Consider the following 15,071-nt stretch of genomic DNA (forward strand, 5'->3'; position numbering starts at 1 on the left):
CAGCTTCCAGGCCAGAATCTTTTTTTAAAAAATGCATCAATTCAGCTGTAAAGCATACAGTATAAACAAGGGAATGATGATATTCATTCCCTCGGTGTTATGAATTAAAAGCCTTAGGTTATTATGCTAAAAATGTGATGAATAAGAACCTCAGGAGCATTATTCCGGGAATGTTTTGCTGGAGAAAAAGGAAAGCAGAATTTTCCAAATGTTATTACCATTTTCCTTTTCCAGGGTTGTCCTCAGACAACTTAGTTGCCCCCCTCTCTTTGTCTTGAAAACAAGGGAAAATTTGAGCAACCACACTAACCTGCAAGCTATACTCTCAGATTTTTAGGAATTGTCTGAAGTCTTTTTCTAATGTTTCCTTTCCTCCTCTTATTGGCTATGTCTTAAGGCATGATGCACAGATACACTTTACCTTCAGAGGCATCCTTCTCCTCCTCTTCATCACGATTCACTGGATCCTCTCCATGGACCTCCTCCTTTCTAGGTGTGATATCCTGAATCTCAGCTGGTGGTTCCGCATGCTCAGGTTGCTCAACACTGGGCTGCTGGTCCCAGTAGAGTGTGCATGCAAAGAAAAACCTTTTGTTGTTAATACATCTAACACCATAAATATACATAATACATAGATATATCTGATCCTAAGTAAACCTAACAACATTTTCCCAACACAATTCTATGCACTTACTTTTAATAAAGTTACTCTTCCCACAGAGAAGAGTTAGCTCCCATAAGAGTTACCCAGAAAGACTTTGGAAGTTATTTCAATCTATGTTGGGATGGAAGGATACAGTCTGTTGTTAATAAGCAGGAGGAGGGAGTCACTGGGCACATTTCCAGGGAGTTTAACAGGATACTCATCCAGGCAATACCAGACTGTAATACATCTGGATCAATGTTCCTTCCTAAGACAAACTGTCACCCTTTAGCAGCATGGAAGACTTTTGTCACTGCATCTGTACTACTTAACATCATTTTCTCAAAAAGACACTTGTGCTAATAGAAAACATCAAATGGTAAGGTACTCACAACCACAGGTTCATCCAGCTGGGAGGAATCTTGATCTGTAGGTCCCAATGTTGATGCCACCTGCCCACTCATATTTCTCCCTGAAAGTAGAATATTGTGATTTAGAAAATGTATTTAAGAGTACAGCTATATTTGATCACTTTTATGACCATATGGTGACTTTTTTATTAATATGAAAATACATTCAAAAGAAAACTCTGGTTATGTATGAGTGTACATGCATTTCAATTACACCAAATACAGTCACTTGCAAAGCCATTTGTGTCTTTCCTATGCTGGCAGAGAAATCACCTTAAGATACACAGGAAGGCTGAATTTTTGTGAGTAAGTTTGGTTTCATGCCAGAATTCTCCATCATGAAGATATTTAGTGAAATACTGCTAAGAATTTAAAAACTCAGGATTATTGCTCTTGTCACACTCCTATTTACCAGACCTATTTTCCCCAACTCCCTTGGAATTCAGTTGGAACACGAAGAAAGCCTCAGTCTTTATAGCCTGACTATGGCGATTTTCTCAGTGTCTGTGGCTGAGGTGAGGCTGCATACAGAGCAACCGGTCCACTTCTCTCTTGGCACCTTACCACAAACCTCGCGATACAGTCACAACCTCACTGCGGTCCGGTTTCTAGGCCTTTCCTTAATCGCCCACCCCGCCTCCTGCCCAGGTCCCACTGTCGGCCCCAGATTCTCTGCTCTGTCGTCAGTTCCAGGGCCCCAACGAACCAGATATCTCAAATAGCACCCCCAAGTCTCCCCCTACCATCATCCTACCCCCTGCCCTCCTCTGCCCACTGCCCTTCCTCTCCGGCCACCAGGGCAAGAACTATGGCGTCGCGACACTTGTGAGGAGAAAGATGGCTACATTGAAGGCCTTCTGCCTCAAAGGCCCCAGATCGCACTGCCCGACTCGCCCAAAACTCGCTGGCTCCCCCTCACACACACGCACACTTAAACTCCAGACAGGACACATTTGTGAACCTACCTGGTGAGTCTCAAGTAGTGAGAAAGAACCGGGACTGAATAAACGGACCCGGTTCAGGCCCAACGCTCCTCACAGAATGCTCAGGAACGCGTATGCGCAACAAGGGGCATGCGCAGCAAGGGGTGCGCGCGCGCGCGCGCATGAACACACTGCGCATGCTCCCTGCGTTGGGCGTGTGCAATGCAGGTTGAGGTTTTCCCGCCATTGAGGCAGAGTCCTGGACCCGCAGGGTCTTTGGAGGATGAGAAAGGGGCTTGAGGACTATATTTTTTTCTTTCCAGTGCAGTCTTTCTTATGCATCCACACACTGTGGTGATAGGTAGTCCCAGGTTACCCTTAGTGGAGAATGTGTCTCTGAAAGACAGTCATGACAGAAATAGATATTATGTTTTTTAATATCTTTTATACATGCTTTGATAAACCAATTCCTTCTCTGCTTTTGGGTTTTCTGTCATACTCCCAATGGCTTTACTCACTTCCATGGAATAAGTACATAGATAGATACCTCTGTTTTCAATTTTTTCTTGGGGCACTGCACATTTAAATCTCTGAACTGGTAACTAGTTTCTCTGAATATACCTTTGGTTCCTATACAGTATTGTTCTTTTAGCATCAGACTTTAGTTTCAGCACCAGGCACATCCACAGCTGGGTGTTGTTTCCACTTTGGCTTAGCCTTTTCATTCATGGCACAAAGTGGAGAGGAACTAAGAAGCCTCTTGATGAAAGTGAAAGAGGAGAGTGAAAACGTTGGCTTAAAGCTCAACATTCAGAAAACGAAGATCATGGCATCCTGTCCCTTCACTTCATGGGAAATAGATGGGAAACAGTGGAAACAGTGTCAGACTTTATTTTTGGGAGCTCCAAAATCACTGCAGATGGTGATTGCAGCCATAAAATTAAAAGATGCTTACTCCTTAGAAGGAAAGTTATGGACAACTTAGATAGCCTATTCAAAAGCAGAGCCATTACTTTGCCAACTGAGGTCCATCTAGTTAAGGCTATGGTTTTTCCTGTGGTCATGTACGGATGTGACAGTTGAACTGTGAAGAATGCTCAGCGCCAAAGAATTGGTTCTTTTGAACTGTGGTGTTGGAGAAGACTCTTGAGAATCCCATGGAGTGCAAGGAGATCCAACCAATCCATTCTGAAGGAGATCAGCCCTGGGATTTCTTTGGAAGGAATGATGCTAAAGCTGAAACTCCAGTCCTTTGGCCACCTCATGCGAAGAGTTGATGGACGTGAGTCTGAGTGAACTCCAGGAGTTGGTGATGGGCAGGGAGGCCTGGCGTGCTGCGATTCATGGGGTTGCAAAGAGTCAGACACGACTGAGCGACTGAACTGAACTGAACTGAACTGAGCAGTCTGTTAATGAAAGAAAGGAAAGTCTTAAAACTCAGAATGGCAACAGGCCCGACATTCATAAGATGTATTTTGGGATAATCTTGGCACCAGAGGATTCATCCCTGGCCATAGAAACCATTGACTTGAATCTTATACAAGGGCAGATTACCATACAAATAGTTTCATTTACATAGATTAGGGGAACAATGTCTGAGTATAACATACTGGTTTGTGAAGTAGGTTCTGAGCCATTAGGCGGAACGGACTTGAAGACAGAGTTTGGGGTAATTGCATAGTACACTAACAGCTTAAGACAAACATTTCCACAAGAAAAATGCATTGGTTAACTCAAGGTTTGAAAATAGTTCACTTCAGGTGAAACCAGGTGTCATTATGGCAACACAGTATTTTAAGAGAAACCTCCTTTAAAATTTGTAATCTGCTGCTGCTGTTGCTAAGTCGCTTCAGTCGTGTCCAATTCTGTCTGACCCCAGAGACAGCAGCCCACCAGGTTCCTCTGTCCCTAGGATTCTCCAGGCAAGAACACTGGAGTGGGTTGCCATTTCCATCTCCAATGCATGAAAGGGAAAAGTGCAAGCAAAGTCGTTCAGTGGTGTCCGACTCTTAGCGACCCCACGGACTGCAGCCTACCAGGCTATTCCGCCCATGGGATGTTCCAGGCAAGAGCACTGGAGTGGGTTGCCATTGCCTTCTCCATTGAAATTTGTATCCATTCAGCTCATTTCAGTCACTCAGTGGTGTCCGACTCTTTGCAACCCCATGAATCGCAGCACGCCAGGCCTCCCTGTCCATCACCAACTCCTGGAGTTCACTCAGACTCACGTCCATCGAGTCAGTGATGCCATCCAGCCATCTCATCCTCTGTCGTCCCCTTCTCCTCCTGCCCCCAGTCCCTCCCAGCATCAGAGTCTTTTCCATGAGTCAACTCTTCGCATGAGGTGGCCAAAGTATTGGAGTTTCAGCTTTAGCATCATTCCTTCCAAAGAAATTCCTGGGCTGATCTCCTTCAGAATGAACTGGTTGGATCTCCTTCAGTCCCAGGGACTCTCAAGAATCTTCTCCAACACCACAGTTCAAAAGCACCAATTCTTCGGCGCTCAGCCTTCTTCACAGTCCAACTCTCACATCCACACATGACAACTTGCATAGAGAAGGAAAAAATATTGGTAGTTTGTTTCCTTCTGCCGCTTAAGAGAGATAAAAAATGCCTGACGCTTGCAGCCTATTTCTTCCGTTTGGAGACCCTTGGCCTTCCTGCCTGTTACCCTCTCTATATCATGGCTGCAGTCACCATCTGCAGTGATTTTGGAGCCCAAAAAAATAAAGTCTGACACGGTTTCCACTATTTCCCCATCTACTTGTCATGAAGTGATGGGACCAGATGCCATGATCTTCATTTTCTGAATGTTGAGCTTTAAGCCAACGTTTTCACTCTCCTCTTTCACTTTCATCAAGAGGCTTTTTAGTTCCTCTTCACTTACTGCCATAAGGGTGGTGTCATCTGCATATCTGAGGTGTTTGATATTTCTCCCGGCAACCTTGATTCCACCTTTTGCTTCCTTCAGCCCAGCGTTTCTCATGATGTATTCTGCATATGAGTTAAATAAGCAGGGTGACAATATGCAGCCTTGATGTACTCCTTTTCCTATTTACAACCAGTCTGTTGTTCCATGTTCAGTTCTAACTGTTGCTTCTTGACCTGCATATAGGTTTCTCAAGAGAGTACTTACCTGATGGCTTCTCATTTGTTTGAAGGGAAAAATGTAATGAAAATTTAAAGGACATTATCAAAAGATCTTAGGTTTGTCAGAAAAATAACCCAAAGACTGAAAAGCTAGTAAAATCTGGATTACAATGAAGTTGAAAATATCCCAGAGAAGACTGGCAAATTGATTTTACTCATACGCCAAAAGCTAATGGATATTCTTGCTCACACGTTTGGGTGGATACTTTTCCTGGATGGATTGAGGCTTTTCCCTGTCGCAGTGAACTGGCTAAGGAGGTTATAAGAATTTTAATCTATGAATTATCCCCAGGTTTGGGCTGCCATGGAGGCTTCAGAGTGACAATGGCTCTGCCTTTAAAGCGGCTCTAACTCAGGGGATGTCTAAAGCTCTAGGAATGGAATATCACTTACACTGTTCCTGGAGACCCCAAGCCTCAGGAAAGGTTGAAACAGCTAGCGACATTATCAAGAGATATCTGTGCAAATTAACTGAAGAGACACAGGACAATTGGATTAAAGTTCTACCCATAGCTTTAATGAGGGCTGGGACTGCTCCCCCAAAGCAGGGGCCGTCCCCCTTTGAATGTATTTATGGAAGGCCTTTCTTATGCACAGAGATTTTTATACACCCTGAAGCCTTAGAATTAACTAATCATGTAACTCAGCTCTCAGCTTTTCAACAGGCATTAACGGAACTCCGGCAGGTGACTCCTGACCCCGCCTCTGAGTCAAGCAAGCCTCTATTTCAGCCAGGAACTGAGGTCCTGGAAAAAACATTGGGATCTGGGGGCCAATCCCTCGAACCCCTCTGGAAAGGACCTTACCAGCTATTCTTTCTTCTCCCACAGCTGTCAAAGTGCCAGGAATTGATTCGTTGGTGCATCACACTCGAGTTTAAGAGGTGGCACCCTGACCAGAACTATGTGACGTCATTTTGTGTCTTTACTTTCTATGCTCTCACTTTGTACTTTTCAGATGGGGCTGGTAATCTGTGTGAGCCTACTTCTGCTGACTTCAAAAATCCTGAGTCTGCCGTTTGATCCTCAAGACAGTGCCTTCCTGTCCTGGGCTCCCTCCTATGCTGCATTCCACAATCGGTCTAACTGCTGGGTCTGCAGAGTGCTCCCTTCTTCATCAGTGAAAAGCTTCCTGCTGGGGACCAGCCCCGAGGGATCCAGGGTAATTCGAAGCGGGGATGGAGTCAGCGTCCTAGGAATTAATTGCTTAATTAAAGATAAGGAGGGAGATTAGAAAGACAGTGTAGTAGGAAAATACTAGTGGAGAAAAAGAGGCTGAATAACTTGGTTTACGTGGAATACCAATAAAACTCCAAGACAAGGAGTTTGCACCACCTACATAGGCCACAGGCGTCTTTCCATTCTCCCAAAGGAGAGGACACACTGAGGCCTCCACGGTCAGACCTTAGAAGCCCAGGCAAAATTAGCAGGCTTGGCAAGTATCTACGCTCCAGATGAGAATTCAGCCAGAAGGAGAAAGAAAGAACGACACGGGGGAATCAGTCTTTCCAGAAACTGATCTGATTTCTTTATTTTCAGGTTTGCTTATATACCTTTTGTTACACATAGAGACAAATGGAAATTTTAAAGTCACGCGGGAGTCAGCAGTCCTGACCTTTATCAAAATCAGGTGCTTTGTATAAACGTATACAAAAAGGTCTTTAGGGGTTTTACATCATCTTTGGCTATGAGGCCTGCTGACATTTTATGATCCTTTCTTTTCTGATAACGGTCAGTCAACTAGAACCTTATTTTCCAGGGGTGATTTTTCTTAAACCAGGCACCACCCTCTGAAGGTACCAGATAAAGTTGCATTCCTATAGGGTGAGGGTGTAGTGGGTTACAATTAAGAAAGGAATTTACTTAGCCTAAGGTTAACATGATTAATCTTAAAGGTTAATACTTATTTCTCCTATATGCTAGTTATATATTCATTAACATGTATACGGGCAGGGGATTTAGCAGCAAACTTTGGCCCAATAAATGAAAAACCCTTCACCAACATGATTTTTATCTTTAGAAAAACCCAATGGTAACTAAGACTTTCAAAATACTCCAAACTCTCTGTGCTGCTTATGGTTGAGAGGTTGTAAACAATCATGTACCTAGTAGCAAGAGTGGGGATAATCCTGTCACACAAGCTGGTCTGCCAGCAGAGAGGTTTGACCTGAGACACCCTTGTCATACCCAGGAATTTTTATTAACTGGAGCTGTAGGTTAACTCCTTCTCCGAGAGAGGTGGGGGACAGCCCCCCATAAAGTCAGAGGTGTAGGTGAGAGCATAAAGCAGTAAAGTAGACAGACTCTGGTTTTGGGGGTAGATGCTCGGGAACAGCGGATTTCCTGAGGCTCGATCCCGCCTTTGCGTATGCCGAAGCCTCCTTCCTCATGACCTTTGCCACGGGCGGAGTTCCTCACACTGGCTCCCGGCAGCTTCCCATGGTGGACATCTCCACTTCAAGGAAAAGACTTTCTCCAAGTCTGTGAATACCTTCCACAACAGTCATATGTGATGCCTCTTCTTAATCTGATGACATCTAACAACCCTAAGAGGGACCGGTACAACACTTTGTACTTTAGCTATGGACATAACATGGCTTTTAATTTTGATTATACATTGTCTCGGTTTAATGACTATTTCGCTGCACATAAAGTAAGTGGGTCTAGATTTAGTGGCTTTTTACCTGACGTTGATCAAATATGGGATGATATGAGGTTATATGGCTAACTCCCGAAAAAGGACGTCTAATGTCTACTGCCCCTATATGCTGGGAACAAATAGAGCCATCCCCAGAATTAGCCAACAACTTAATTATAATGATTGGAAACAATTGGGACTCTTGCCTCAGGAAGTATGCAAGGTAATCATTCCCATATTTTCCAACACCAGTTCAGGTCCTCCCTTTGCCTGGCCAGACACTGATTGGGACTGGATATCTCAGTCCTGCTGGCTTGCTCCAAACGGGACCTATCGGATATGTGGCTCTTACCTATGGGCATGGCTTCTCCCTGGCTGCATAGGGAGATGTACCCTAGGTCTAGCTTTTACTCACGGCTTCATCTTTTCTGAGCTTCCAGAAAAGCCTGCTAATGTACCACACCTTAAACTCCGTGGGCAACGTCTGTATTTCGCTGGTGTGATTATTTGGCTGCAGTGTTTGTTCCCACTCTGGGAACTACAGATGTTATGCTACGAGTGGATGCTTTGACTAATTTTACTCAACAGGCATTACAAGATTCTCACAAAGCTATTTCAGCTCTTAATGCTGAACAAATACAAATTAGAAAGGTGGTTTTACAAAACAGATTGGCCTTCGATATTCTGACAGCTGCACGAGGAGGAACTTGCGCCATTATTCATACCCAGTGCTGTACATCTATACCTGATATGAGCACTAGTGTGACTCATTTTGCTAAACACACGAAGATGATGATTCAGGCTATGGATGCTCCTGAAGCCTCAATTGCCTCACTTTAGGAGACGTTAACTAGTTCCCCATGGTGGAAAACTATCTTACTTGCAATAATTCTGATTGTTCTGTTTTTGCTGTTTGCTCCCTGCACCTGTAACTGTGTAGCTAGATTTGTTTCTAGTCGCATGAAGGCTTTTAAGTTACAAATGGTTGCTCCAACTCCTGTGACTGCTGCAGCTTCCTCCAGCTACTACTTGGGACCCCTGGATCAGAGACCCTCAATATGAGGGTTAGGAGAATCTGTTGTCTCACCAAGTTAGGGACAACGCCCCTTCTCAGCTCGGAAGCAGGAATGGAATGAGAACGACGCCCTTTTCCCTAGGCAACATAATTCTCCTAAAAGGAAAGAGGGGAATGGGAGGGTAACAGGAAGGAAGGCCAGGGGTCTCCAAACAAAGGAAACAGGCTGCAAGTGTCGGACATTTTTATATCTGTCTCTTAAGCGGCAGGAGGAAACAAATTAGTGTTCTATTTTTTCCCCTTTTCTATACAAATATAAAGAGAGAATTCTCCTAAAATTTTGTGTTGCCATAATGACACCTGTTTTGACTTGAACTTAACTTTTCTCAAACCTTGGGCTAACCAATGCATTTTTCTCATGGAAATACTTGTCTTAAGCTATGTTAATTTTCTGTGCATTTACCCTAGACTCTGTTTTCAAGGCGGTTCTGCCTAAAGGCTCAGAAATATGGAAATATGCCTTTCTTCAAGATTCAAGTCAATTGTTTTATGGCCTGGGAGGACTCACCTGCTGCCAATGTTTATCCCAAAATGCATGTTGTGGGTGAGGGGCCTGGTGACATTCTCTGAGTTTTGAGACATTTCCTTTCTTTAATTAGCAGACTGCTAGCAGCTATATAACATCCAGCTAAAGACTAGCAGGAGGGCACTCTTTCTGCACCCCCTTCTGATGTCTATGTCAGAAGCTTTCTCTATCTCTTCTATACTTTAATGAAACTTTATTACACAAAAGCTCTGAGCCATCAAGCCTTGTCTCTGGCCCCAGATTGAAGTCTTCTCCTCCAGAGGCCAAGAATCCTGGCATCTTTCATGGTTCAGCAACAAGCTTTCACTGGGAAGGATTGAAGGCAAATGGAGAAGGGGGAAGTAGAGGATGAGATGGTTAGATAGCATCCCCGACTCAATGGACATGAATTTGAACAAACTATGGCAGATAGTGGAGGACAGAGGAGCCTGGGGTGCTACAGTCCATTGGGGTCTCATGAAAAGTGTTGGACATGACTGAGCGATTGAAAATGAACCACCACCACCACCTTACCTTTGAGTTTCCCTAATATGCCACAGCCCCACTCTCAACAGGGCTAAGAAGCTTTCTGTGTCTGTCAGTACTAAAAGCTGAGACTTATCTCTTCACACCCTCAGCGCCCCCTGCTTAAAGGTGATGGCGGGTCCTTAGAACACTCATCACTCCCTCCCAGAGCTCAGAGCACAGAGCCTTCTCGCAACAGTAATGGAGCACCCTGCCCTGCTACAGAAATGGGAGTTGTACCAGTTTACCCCCTCTTAATCTGATGCCTTTAAACTGTGGTGTTGGAGAAGACTCTTGAGAGTCCCCTGGAGTGCAAGGAGATCCAACCAGCCCATTGTAAAGGAGATCAGCCCTGGGTGTTCTTTGGAAGGAATGATGGTAAAGCTGAAACTCCAGTAATACGGCGACCTCATGTGAAGAGTTGACTCATTGGAAAAGACTCTGATGCTGGGAGGGATTGGGGGCAGGAGGAGAAGGGGACGACAGAGGATGAGATGGCTGGATGGCATCACCGACTCGATGGACGTGAGTCTGAGTGAACTCAGGGAGATGGTGATGGACAGGGAGGCCTGGCGTGCTGCGATTCAGTGGGTTGCAAAGAGTCGGACATGACTGAGCAACTGAACTGAACTGAACGGAACTGAATATGTTTTCTCCATTTGCAGTGAATTCACTTCCACATTTCTTCTTTGAGTCACCAAATCAAACTCTTCGCATTCCCAGCTGGTTACTGTAACAGTAACAGTAAGCAGCATCTCTATGAAGGATGGTGCATGTACCCCCGAGCTATGTATTTTCTTCCTCCTTGCCCGTCAGAATCTGTCGACTCCCAGACATCACAAATAGGGCTCCAGATCACCCACAAAAGGGGTGGTGCTGCAGGGCAGGCTGTGACTCTCATCCACAGCCTGAGTCAAAGCAGGACTGTGTTATTAGTGTCACAGGCTGCCCCACTGCATCATGGGAGCCAAAAGAACAATGGTCTGAAAGTCTTAACACAGACACTTCTGTGGAAGGAACACCAGTGTCTTCCTAGGGACCTGTGAGTTGTTGTTTGGTTTGGGCCTATAGAGTCAGTGACCTTTTTCACAACACTTGCAGGCTTAGCTAACCTTCCATCAGGACCTCTCTTCTCCCCTACAGCCCCCTACCTACTGTACCAAAAATCATACTTCTGACTTCAGTGTGCAGATTGGGTTTTCACCTGGAAGGGATGCCAACACAACTGTTTATGCTGAAACCTCAAGATACCTGAAGAGAATGAGTTTTAAGAAAGTCCATCTTTCAATTATAATAGAAAAACTGCCCATGTAACAATGAAGATACAACAAATTAAAATACTAACAAAATGTTATTTGGAAATTATCTAGAATGTCACACTTAAGTGAAAAAATTTAGTATGTGGTCTATTGCCTTTCAGGTTGAATCTGCATTTAAGAAAATTAGGAGATGGGCGAGGTAATGTCTTCATGATATTGTATTTGTTGTTCTGTGTATCATTATATTATTTCTATGGTTATGCTACTTTCCAGAATGATGAGGGTGTTCCACTAATGTCTGTCATGGCAAATACATGTTTACAGCTTGACATGCACTAGGAACTGTTCTCTGTGATGTGTGCATGTTGACATGACTCCCCACGGTCTTTCATGCACTTAGGAGAGACTGTGTTCAGTCCATAGGCAGATCCATTGTAGGGTTTCATGCGGATGGACATGTTGATCTGCCTTCTGACCCACAGTAGACGAGACACTGCACTGTATCCAGACTGGGAGTCAGAGACCACACCTGGCTGTTTCTCTCTGGCCTGGGCACCAATCTGACTCAGCTCTTGCCAGCTAGGTGACTTTTTGCAAATTCATTCACCCATTAACGTCTGTGTGTCTCTGCTCCTCAACTGCAGAAAGGGATGATAGCAGTAAAGCTGCTCACCGTACAGTGTTGCTGTGAGTACTCAAAGATTTCTGAGTACACATGGAGTATATATGTACATTGTGCACTTATGGAGAGCTAAGCACGATCCAGAAGGGTGAGCTTTTCTTCTTGTCTCTCTTCACTTTCGTTTCACTTTCCGCTTGTACTCATATCCCCCTGTCCCTGACCCCATGCTTTTACCTCCCCAATCCCAACTGATCTGTGTCATCTCTGATCTGTGCCCCTGTCTTCAGACTCTCCAACCGAAAACACAGCTGAACATCTCCTCAGGATTTACCTCTGAAAATATCCATATAATCACCCATGGATTAAACAATCATGAGTATTAGTGGAAGAAAAAAGAAACACAAAAAAACTGGAAATGTGAAAACTACACAAGAAATGAAGCATTCCTGATGATCGTCTGACTATTCATGTTTTCATATCTTCATCAGTTTCAGATCTTCACAATTTGATTGAGAATTAGACTTGATAAAATAATGGGAAAAAAGGCCATGTGATGAGGTTTCTTGACCTTTTAATTTCCCTGGGCAATGCTTTTAAAGATGTATATACTCATGTTGTATAACTCTCCAGTGACCACTTGCTTTCCCGTCATGATGCAAATCCTATGAAGAGGTCATTAGACGTCTAACTTCGCATAGAATATTCACTAAAGTTTTTCATACGAGCACATGATGAAACCCAAATATTTACTTTAAGCTTCACAATATCCCCATAAAAAGAGGGGGATATTCACTGTGCTAAAAAAAAAAAAAAAACCCTCCCTCATACCTCATACACTCCATTCTTAAGGCCCCGAAAAGCCTGAAATAATAATGCAAGGTCCAAGCAGGGTGCCAATGGTGGTCTTGACCTTGCGTCTCTCGAACAATCTCCAGGGAAATGTGGAACAGCAATAATATTACCAACAGTAATGACAACAGCTAGAATTGACTTGGAACACACCATATGGCACGTACTGTCCTGACAATTTCCCATGACTTAACATGGTCAGTGGTCTACACTGCCCCATGACGTAGTTAAATTTACTCGAAGCTAGTGTTTTCATGTGGTTAAAACAGGAATGAGGCACAGAAGCACTAGGTAACCTGTTCAGTGTCGCCAAGCAGTAAGGGGGCCACAGTTCTGGATGCGCTGTGGAAAACTCTGGGTGTTCTGTATTTATTCAGTCAAGGGTAAGATCCAAAGGCTCCAGCAAAATATGTAGAATAACAGCTACCACATGACACAAGTTGCTCCTACATCACAGAAATGCACACTAAATAGAAATCTGATTTCTTCAGAAATCTTTCAAATGGAGGCTTGACAAGACTGGCATCAGGATGTTTTGTAGAAACGATGGTCTACAAACAAGAGCCTCCTCAGAACAGCAGACAGCATGTCAGTGAGTCTCCTAGACTGGAGGTCTTGGGTTTGTGCATCAGAGAAGGCAGGAAACCCCTGTCACACGCTCTCAATGGAGACAGAGCCTGGCAGTAGGCGAAATAAGACCATGCCTCTGCTCCAGTAGTGCCTAGACAAGTTGTCCATGTCAATCAGAACTGAGGAATTCTTTTACAAAGTGCAGATTCCATGATCTACACTCAGTGAATCTCACTCACTGTGGCTACAACAGTGCCCTAGAATTTGTGAGATTTCACTATACTTGGGAAACTCTGAGGGACTTTATTAAACCCCTTTGGTAGTGAGACTGTCAGCAAAATAAGGAAAATAGAGATCAGAACAGATATTAGAAAAAATATATAGATAATCAACAAAACCCAAAGCTGGCTCTTTCAAAAGGTCAATATGAATTCATAAGTTTCCACCCACAAGAATAAAAGAAAAAGATAACTAAAGACAAAACTTCCCAATGTCAGGAAAGAAATAGGTTACAGATTCCACATTTCCTTATCCAATCGTTTCATCAAGGTGAATTGGGCCAAATCCAAGCAATGTGATGAAACCACTCGGTTTCTTTCTCATTGTCCTCCAGCTTCCCTTCCCCGCCGCTCTCCTTTACCCAGTTCCTTTCTCCTTCTTAAGTCCTGCCCTCCAGCAAGAGGAGCAATGTTATGAGGCATGATTCCCATGCCTCATAATCCCATGATTATAACTGATGTCTGCTGATTGGCTGACATTCAGCGTGGATGCTATCATCCCTCTAGCTGGTACACTGAAGCTCTCTGTCTCTCATGATGGACCAGAAGGTTTCACTCTACTTTCAACTATAGGTAGGAGAGAAGGTGCAGGGCACATGTTGGAGCCTTGAGTCCTTCATCTAAGAAATGCAGAAGACCACAAACTGTGGGAGAAACAGAAATAGCAGCACCAGGCCCCTTTCAATGAGAGCTACGTGCCAAACCCAGCACATCACAGGATTCCTTGACCTTCAGGAACACGCCAAGTAGATTTCCATGCCAAGACTGTTGCATTTATTGTTCCTTCTGCCTGGAATGCTCTCCCCTTAAGTAACCCCACATCCTGCTCCCTTACTTCCTCCAGATCTCTGCTTACTTGCCATCTTTCACAGAGTCTTTCCCTCATTATCTTGAATAAAATAATAACATCATACCTATATACACCTTTTCCCCTGATCTAACAATATCTGTCTGCATAGTGCCTGCCAACCTTATTTACTGACCACCAAGTCTATGAAATGAGAGATTTGGTTGGTCTTGTCCTGTCCCAAAGTCCTCCAATAGTGTTCAGGTCTATGGCAGGTGCTCAGAAAACATTTGCTGAAGGACAGTCTGGAGCCAGGCCTTTTACACACATTGCTAACATGCACAGGTACCCTCCAAGATGGGCACTGGCCCCATTGTATTAATTATGATACAAACTGAGATTTCAGGACACAAGTGATACACTCAACAACACACAGTCAGCATGTCAGGTTCCAGGCTTCGGAATCATATATGCCAGCTTTCAAATCCTCAGTTCCTGGACAGGGACCTCATAGCCAAGAGCAAGAGGTTTTATATCTAACACAAAGACTCCAGACAGCTCAGGTAGATACCCAGAGACACCAAAAAGAGCTCATTGAATCTCTGCACACAGAGCACACAACTCGAGTCTCAGACCCCCAAACACAACAGAGACCATAACCACACACAAAGACAAAGACCCTCCAATCAGATCAAAGTCTTCCAGACAGAAACAAAGGAGAGCTGCACAGATACTTCACATCATGGACACTGACTCCCAAACCACTGGGACACTTACGAATCTAATACAAAAGCCCCTAAAGAGAAAGACAGAAGTTTTAATAACTCAAGAACATCAT

The 15,071-nt window shown here is 44.1% G+C and overlaps 1 pseudogene; it reads left to right on the forward strand.

Annotated features, from left to right (window-relative positions):
- Positions 1-1,538: 1,538 nt before the first annotated feature.
- On the forward strand, positions 1,539-11,462 carry LOC132658799 (endogenous retrovirus group PABLB member 1 Env polyprotein-like; annotated as a pseudogene).
- The last annotated feature ends 3,609 nt before the right edge of the window (positions 11,463-15,071 follow it).

This window comes from Ovis aries, chromosome X (genome assembly GCF_016772045.2).
Source record: "Ovis aries strain OAR_USU_Benz2616 breed Rambouillet chromosome X, ARS-UI_Ramb_v3.0, whole genome shotgun sequence".
In the NCBI taxonomy this organism is placed as follows: Eukaryota; Metazoa; Chordata; class Mammalia; order Artiodactyla; family Bovidae; genus Ovis; species Ovis aries.